The following is a 6,420-nucleotide window of genomic DNA, read 5'->3' on the forward strand; positions in this document are numbered from 1 at the left end:
AAAAATGTGGAGAAACAACATACCAGTGAACTTAATACTTATGTGTGATAAAACTCCAAAGCAAAGTTGAGCATTAAGCCAAATTTTCTATTGTACAAGAAGAAATCAAAGAGTGAGCTGAATTTACTTTTTAACATTGTTGTGCTCCTCATATTGTTATCACTTTCATTATTTGCAAAATCAATTTTTGTCATAATTAATTCTTGCACTCCTCTTTCCATTTAAAATATTCTTCATGGTTGTTAACAGTTGTATTAAATATTTATTTATTAATATTAATACTGATTTAATCAGTCTTAAACATTGATATTGTAAGCTGCATTTCAGGTCTGAGTGGTATTTTACTTGCGCCATAAACATCTTAATGCTATAAAAGAATTCTGTAAACCAAACAAGTGTGCCTGTTAAGCAAAAGTTTTTTTACAAAAGAAAAAAAAAAGTAGAGATAATTAGACACTTGAAAGACAAAGTTTCTCTTCTCAGATTGTGCATCATCTGTTCATTAATATAGCCAGGAAGAAAAGTGATTTACAGATAAGACTGCTTAATTTTTAGAAGAATCTGACCAGAAAGTTTATTAAGCAGAGGTTTTTGAAATACACCATTAACCTAAAATATTATTGAAAAAAAAAGAGGAAGTCTACAGAAAAAAAGATATATACTGTATGACAGGATTTGTACTCTGTAAGTTGACTAGTAATGCAATAGTTCAATTTATTATATGTGTGGTGAGTGACTCAAGAGAAGAGAACTTAAGGCTTTTATATTAAATTATCTTACACAGAAGTGCTGCACAACAAATGTTAGAAACAGAATGGCAATATCAGTTTGAAATTACACTGCCTTTTAAAGGATGCATGGGTTGCCCTGTGTATTTTTTCTATTTGATCTAACCCATTCCCGAGCAAAATCTTTTCTCAACTATCAAGAACATCGTACATTTGGCTTATTCCTAAAAGAACTGCACCACAATAGGTAGTATACACACACACACAAAAATCTCTTCAGAGAGGTGCATACAATCTGATAATGACCCCAAAAAATGTGCAACAAGATTGCAAACAAAGACATAGGCAGAACAGACACAACAAAAACAAGTTGTACATATATAGAATGTCTTTTTATCCCTAGCTACTGATCTCCTTAACTACTTATGGCAAACAAATATTTCCCCAAAAAGCATAAAACCTGATGATTTACCAATTATTATTTGCCATTAAGGAAGCCAAAAGACATACTTTACACATTGTAAAAATGAGGTTAGAGGATATCTTACTCACAAGATTTCTACCTATGCTAGATTTCTCATCTTACAGGGTGTCTGGTTTCTTTCCCAAAACAGGGAGATTGAGGAGTAAGACAAAAAGAAAAAGAAAAAAAAAAAAAAAAAAAAGGTTGGAGTCATACTATGTGATAGCAGGAAAGCAGGAATAGCAATATTGGGATGCTTAGCAAGGGAAATAAATAAATACATACATACATAAATAAGAGTCATCAGTCACGCAATGCCTCATCATGAAAGACTTGGAAAGAGGAAGAGGAGCACTAAAGAACATACTCGTGGCTTGACTTCAGTTTAAGCATTACTGATTAAAGGTTCTAATTAATTAGAAAGGAAAAAGCCATCCCTGAAATGTTTAGGTCCTGGGAGATAGCAAGAACATAAGGCTTACTCTCATGTCTTGAAGAATAGTTTAATTTTGTAGCAGAAGTGCAATATATTCACCGCCACAAAATATTTTCATCTGAAGAGGAAGAAAGCTTCTACTATTTTGGAAGCTTGGAATTGTAAATTCATTTTTTCAGTCAGAGCTGAACAGCTTAATTTGCAAGTCAATTCCTAATTTACACTATTATAACATCTTTTAGACAGGAGAGAAAAAAAAAGCAGACTTTTGGTGCATGCATAAAAAGCATCAAGTCTCTATAGTGAGTTTTTGGAGCAATGGAAAGAAACTAGAGTTTGACAAAATGTGAAGATAAAAGCAGAGTAGGGCAAGACTGGCTAGCTGTATTAGTTAAAATGAAAGCTATGACATTAATGATGTGCAGAAAGTCTTTAGAGAATAAATTATAGGTATATTTTTATTGTTCTCTCAATTAGTAACCTTGGGTTTGCTGCTTTTAAAGAAAAAAAGTGAAAACAAGAAGTCACATGTATAAACAAAGAACATTATTAAAACCTTTGCTATTCTGAAAACTCTTAAGCTACAATACATAAAACATCATTAAACATCAGACCACCTTTATATCCTAATGGAAACTGTAAATGGCAAGAAACAGAATACAGTAAAATGCTAATCAAGACACATCTTTCTGCCTTATTGCACTTTGGATTGCACTAGTCACAAGCATAACTGGATAGGTAACAGCCACAGTCTGCCAGAATCTTGAACCATTCTCAACCGACTCATTTAGCTTCTAAAAGCTATTTGCACAAAGGTCAAAGTTGTAACTTTTAACTCAACAAACCCACAGAAACAAATTACTGTCACTACTACTCTTTGAGTATGTAGTCAACAAAATTTTTCTGTTTTTCATCTTTCAGGAAAGAAATATCATCATATTCCTGCATTACTGAAGGCAACACACTATGTTCAATATTAGACTTGGCAAGAGGGATGGTTTTTGCAGCAAGTTAGAAGCTGCAAAGTAGATCAAAGCTCAATTGAAGCCCAAAGCTTCAATTTATAGCTTCTAAGAAGCACTATAAGAGGAAATCAAGACTCATGCTGTACAATACAGCTCAGAAAGCAAATGGATTCTCAATTTACAAATTTAAGCAAGTATTAATCTGGCAAACGAACACCTGGCCAGTCATGGGGAAAGCAAACAAAATGATTATGATCCCTGTAAAGTATTTTAGTGTTTCCCTACCCCAAAATCATCAGCATTTTAAATACTATCCAGCATTTATTCAAAAATGAATGGTATTCGTGAAAATGGTATTCTGAAGATAATCTGTTCTTTGGGATGACAAAAGGAAGAAGGAAGTTTTTTAAAAAAATCCCAGTAGACAGACTTCTAAAAAGATACTAATGATGCTAGATTTAGAAGGTTCACTAGCCTTTTTTTGTAGGGCGTGCTCACTCAGAAAATTAAATAAAAAAAGGAGATACTACTACAAGATGAATAAAAACACCACAAAACATGCTAAGTAGTTTTTACACAAGAAAAAAGAAAAAAAAAGTTCCCTCTTCCTATGGCTGTCATTGAAATGTATCAAAAAGCTTTATAAGGGACTTACCATCTTACATAAAAGTCAAAAATACTATCTTCTCCTCCTGTTATGACTTTGTCATTAGTACCTTCCCCAGCTCATTCTACTGACAGTTTATTCATTTATTATTTTAAGCAAACATAGATGTGTCTGTCAAAGCTCAGATCTTAGTTGTCCAAAAGAAGGGAAAAAAGGCACATCATGGCTCTCTTCCAACTATAATAATAGATAAAGTTCAAAAAAAGACCTTAGAAAGAACTAAGTTTAAAAAGCTACCCTTTTGAGCACTCTATTTTAAGAATAGATAGCACTGCTGCTCCAATTGGGAATTCAAAAAAAAATCCTAGTTTTGCTTGATTTAAACAGCGGAGAGCAAAACACTTTAAATCAGAAGAAATTATCAAAAAACTACTTTCAAAAGCAATCCTACATACAGTCTATGATGATTCAAACACTCAAACAAAACATTATGTGAAGTGTGATCCAAAAAAAAAAGTCATTACTTTTATTTTGCTAATGAGAGAGCGCAACATTAAGTTAAAGAACTGTCAATTTAATAGTATATTTTTCCATAGATACTTAAGAAATTTCTATCTTATTTTCCCAAACAAATCAGGTTTTTGATATTCTAAACAGTAATTAGTGTACATGCATGCTACTAATCTTTTTAATACAAAAATCTGAAGTCATTTAGGCTACCCAATATTTGCATATTTCTTCAAGATAAATGAATTTCATATTCATGGGATGAGCAGTCAGCATAAAAAAAGACACAACAAAACTTACAATCATATTTCACTGTACTATGTATTTGAAAAAAATATGCTAGTTTGGTTAGTAACTTGAGATTAATTATCACGGCTCTGCACCACAAAACCAATCAAGAAATGTTTCAAGAGCATATTCCACATATGAAGTAACTCTCTTCTCTAGAAAATGGAGAATTTACTCCCTCAACTTTTAACATGCTACCTGCTAAAAGTGATTCAAAAATATCCACAAATCTTATGCTTAACAGACACAAGAAAATACCCAATTACAGGCAAATTATTACCTTTTTACTAATATATGCAAGTGAAGGCTCAAGTTTAGCATGGTAAAAAATACTCTGTAAGCCAAGAAAATATAGCAGATGCAGGGAAAAAAAATCCCCTAGAAACCACACAAACCACAGCTCAGAGAGAAAAAAAAAAAAGTCAGAGGATCAAGCATGCTGTTTGTTTACAAACTAAGCCCTCATGCAGGAGATCTGCAAGCATGGCCTCTGGCATTAAATTTGAAATCAGTCCACTACCAGTTATTTCATGTAAGACAGTCCATGTTTGGAATATACTTCATTAACCACTCCTGGCAGCAGCAGGAGAGACCATTATACCAAGAACATATTTACAGAACGTCTTTACAGAGCCGGCATTTTATCTATATTTAATATAACCGTGTCCTTTTTTTTTTTTTTTTTTTTTTGATGCTTTAGGGGGAGTGCGGCGTCAGCAGCGTATGGGACGTTCAGGAAGATGTCAATGTGCACTATGAAGGGCACGATGATCGGTTTGTATCACATGCAGAATTTCTGCCAAGAAGGCACTAATGCATCACCAGGCCCTGTGGCTGCGCAGCCGTCCCCAGCCTATCTCAACTGGGGACTATCTCTATCAGATACCCCTGGATGATGGCACAGGCTGATTAGAAGTCATAGTTCTAGCAATATAGGTAGAAGTAATATAGAAGTATATAGAAGTAATCTGAAGGTTATACGAGGTTCTGCCGGCACGGCCAGCCCCCCCAGCCCGGCGTGACTGTTAGCAATGGTTACCGCGGCAGGGGGTGGAAGGGGCTCGAGGGCTTCGCCTTGCCTCCTTCCCAGCAGAGGTTAAGCGCACTGACGCAGGCAGCGAGGGGCGGAGCTGGCACGTGAAAAGGGAGGAAAAAAAAATAAAATAAAATGGAGAATCGGAGGCGGGAGGCGCCCAGCGACTCACCTGCGGCGCCGTCACCTGCCCGAGCGGGGAGGCACTACAGCGGCGACGGGGGGAGGAGGGGGCGGGACGGAACGCAGAAACGGGGGTAATAAATATTAAAATTTAAAAATAACATAAAAGAACGCCGCCGCGCCCCCTGCCCTGGGACCAGCAGCTGGCAGCGCCACGGGGGAAGGGAAGAGAAGGGAGAAAGGAAAGAAGGAAGGAAGGAGGGAGGAAGCAGGGGAAGTGCGAGCCCTTCCCAGGCGCCCCGGGCCACGGGAGCAGCCGCGGACTCGTCCCCCCGCGGCGGGATCGCGGCGGCTCTGGACGGGCCGGCCCAGAGCGCCCTGCGCCCCGCTCCGCGCCAGCCTCTCCCCGCCGGGGCGCGGGGCGGGCGCCGGGGGAGCGGCACGGCGCAGCTCGGGCGCCGCCGCCCGCCTGTCAGGCCCCTCCGCGGCCGCTCACCTGCCGCCACCTCTGCCAGCGCCCCGCGGCCGGGCGCGCCGCCGCCGCACGGCACCGTCTCCGCGCGCCTGGGGAGCAGCCGGAGCCGCCGCTCCTGCCTCAGCAGGAAGCAGCCACCATGTTACTTTCTCCCTCGCAGACGCCCACAGGCGGCTCCAGGACCCGCCCCGAAAGGAGGCGGCAGGGCCAGGGGCTGGGGCCGGGGCCGGGGCCGGGGCAGCTCCGCGCTGCGCAGCGCGGCGGAGGCGGCCAGGGGGCGCGCGCGCAACGGCCGCGCGGAGCCGTTGGCGGCGTCACGGGGCGCGGCCGCCGCGACCGTTGGCCGTTCTAGCGGCGCCGCCGCCGCGCAGCGAGGCGCGGGCGGGCAGCGCAGCGCAGCGCAGGTAGGCGCCCGCCGAGGAGGGCCGCAAGCCGCTGCCCCCGGGGGCTGAGGTGCCCGAGCCGCGGGGCCGGGTCCTACAGCAGGGCTGCGGCTTCCCATCCCTGCACGTGCCCGTTCCGAAGAGCGGTTGGAAGGCTGCTCTGTTGGAGCTAACACACGCCGCAGCGAGAACGGCTTTTGTAAAGGTTTAACGTGATCATCCAACGCACAGCAGGATAGATCGTTACCTGAGCCGCTAAGCGGTGAATGTCTCGGTAGGCTTCCTGCATCTCACGTTACTAACACCCTAGGCATTGTCGGCATTTGGAGCTTGACAAGTCTAAGGTTATTTATGCAACAGCCTGGTCAAGCAAACTTCGCATTCATGCATTAAGATCCTAAGGCTTAATGCT

At 41.5% G+C, this 6,420-nt stretch overlaps 1 protein-coding gene across 1 annotated transcript in view; it reads right to left on the minus strand.

Annotated features, from left to right (window-relative positions):
• DENND4C (DENN domain containing 4C) overlaps positions 1-5,777 on the minus strand; it is a 63,852-nt gene extending 58,075 nt beyond the window's left edge. The window contains exon 1 of the mRNA XM_088538349.1: positions 5,647-5,777. The gene's annotated coding sequence lies outside the window, so the exon portion shown is untranslated. The remainder of the gene's footprint in view (positions 1-5,646) is intronic.
• Positions 5,778-6,420: the final 643 nt, after the last annotated feature.

This window comes from Tinamus guttatus, unplaced genomic scaffold (genome assembly GCF_059628265.1).
Source record: "Tinamus guttatus ecotype Peru unplaced genomic scaffold, ASM5962826v1 Tinamus_guttatus_pri_ptg001022l, whole genome shotgun sequence".
NCBI classification, from domain to species: Eukaryota; Metazoa; Chordata; class Aves; order Tinamiformes; family Tinamidae; genus Tinamus; species Tinamus guttatus.